Source organism: Rhinopithecus bieti, unplaced genomic scaffold, assembly GCF_001698545.2.
Source record: "Rhinopithecus bieti isolate Rb0 unplaced genomic scaffold, ASM169854v2 scaffold_4666, whole genome shotgun sequence".
NCBI lineage: Eukaryota > Metazoa > Chordata > Mammalia > Primates > Cercopithecidae > Rhinopithecus > Rhinopithecus bieti.
In genome coordinates, this window is record NW_016804530.1 from 1,465,892 (window position 1) to 1,467,990 (window position 2,099).

General features: G+C 44.6%; 1 pseudogene across 1 annotated transcript; it reads right to left on the bottom strand.

The window, feature by feature from the left end:
* Positions 1 to 222: 222 nt before the first annotated feature.
* On the bottom strand, positions 223 to 1,837 carry LOC108527626 (putative male-specific lethal-3 protein-like 2; annotated as a pseudogene). Its single transcript, XR_001884867.1, has one exon. The product of XR_001884867.1 is annotated as a putative male-specific lethal-3 protein-like 2 (transcript).
* Positions 1,838 to 2,099: the final 262 nt, after the last annotated feature.

Sequence of the window (2,099 nt, forward strand, 5' to 3'; positions counted from 1 at the left end):
ATTTTCTTTTGCCATCAATATGGATTCCCTCTAAAATACTTCAAGACTACTTTGCGATTTTCAAGTACAAACTAAACCTTGTTGGACAGAGTTGCTTAGCATCATCAAGAGAATGAAACCAATTTGCAAAAACAACTTTGTTTAATGCTAATAACGAAACAATGTGGTTCTTGCTAACTAACTGCAATGTCTACTGAAATGGCCTAACCTATGTATACTTCCATGAACATTTCACTGTGAACACAGTTGCTTTTTTCCTGCCATCACAGATGGCCTACATCGTAGCAAGTGTCATGTCAGAACACTTTCAAGCACCTAGGAAATAATTCTAAACAGAGTAACTACAGTATATGGGGAACTCAAACAGGGCCACCTCTGTCAAAGCCCCCAGGTGGGCAGTGTTTTGTGCTCTGGGTAAAGACCCACCACCTTGTTAGTTGTTTACCTGGAACTCAGAACGCCATGCTAGATGGAGCAGTTGTTCTTACAGAACCATCAACGCTTTTATAGACTGCCTGGGAGGGAGTTCCTGGTGCTGTAATGCACCTCAGATGCAGCGACATAAGCTGACTCTGGGAAGAAGTCATCGTGGTATTCTGCTAAAAACCTCACAAAGAGATCAAAGTGCTTCAATAAAGCCTTCAGATTCTTCTCAGTAAAGGACATTTTTCCAAGAATTTCTGGAAGTTTTACAAACAGTCACAGCAAATGTTGCGCCCTGTAAATGTAAGAGGGTGGAGGCGCCTGGTCACCTGGTGGGTAATTGTCAGGCACAAGCTTCCAGGAGAGGACCTCATTTATTTCATTAGTTCTTCTCCCTTCAAAGCCAGCAAACGCAGCACTCCCTTCTATTCCCTGACTCTGGTTAGGAGTCAGAGGAATAGGTGAAGATGATCTGCTATGCACAGGTGTCTTCTTTTCCAGGTGCAGGAACAGCTTGGGCATGCTGGTGGACAAGTCCTGCTGCCAGCGCTTGGGCTGAGGTGAGGTGCTGCTCCTAGAAAGCCTGTCACAGTTGGCAGTGTGGGGCGAGGACCGCCTCAGAGACTGCACTGCTTCCGGCTCGGCTTTGCGCCTTTTGGGGGTGGCTGGTTCACCAGTGGTCGACGGACTCTCTGTAGACTGCGGCCTGGATGGATTCAACAAACGTGGGCTGGGAGAGAGCTTCTCCTGGCTCCTACTAGTATTTGTGGCACTTTCCTTAATTGCAAGTAAAACCTTAGATGCAGTCACCTTTTTATACTGAGCTTGTTCATAGGGATAGAGTAAAACCAACAGGAGAGTGTAATCAAAAGTTATTCTTAATCCATCCACCATCTCCTTACAAAGGTCAACATTCTTTTCTGCTGGGATATAAGTTCATGTTGGCATGTGGCATAGCATGATGGTGACGAGGCCTCTCATTGGCTGAAAAGGCTGCACTGATAGCAAAATGCCTCACATAGGATTCCAAAATCGTTATGATGTTGGTGTGGCATGGAAGTTTCACTAACCGTTTCCTCCGATTAATGGAGTAACAATCATCCTCCAGCTGCCTCTTCAAAACTTCAGGGATTTCTAGAGTTACTGTTCTTTCCTCCATTTCGCTTTTTGTTTGAAGCTCCGGTTCTTCTTTCACTTCAGTCTTTTCTTCAGTATCACTTTCTTCACTTATTTTTTCATCCTTGTCTTCACTACTGTCAGAGGAACTGCTTAATGAGTTTTCATCATTTTCATCTCTTTCTTCGATGGAAAGGCCGTAGTTACGAGGCTTCCTCTGCTGGCGGCTTGCGTCTGCATCCCAGGCGCACACGTAGCCAGGTCTTCTTTTTTTTTTCACCAATATGTTTTAGTTTCAGTTTCCTTTTCACCTCCTTGGTTAAATTTATTCCTAAGTATTTTAAATTTTGATGTTATTTATTTATTTATTATTTTTTATTTTTGGAGAAGGAATCTTGCTCTGTCGCCCAGGCTGGAGTGCAGTGGTGCGATCTCAGCTCACGGCAACCTCTGCCTCCCGGGTTCAAGCGATTCTCCTGCCTCAGCCTCCCGAGTAGCTGGGACTACAGACATGCGCCACCATACCTGGCTAATTTTTGTATTTTTAGCAGAGACAGGGT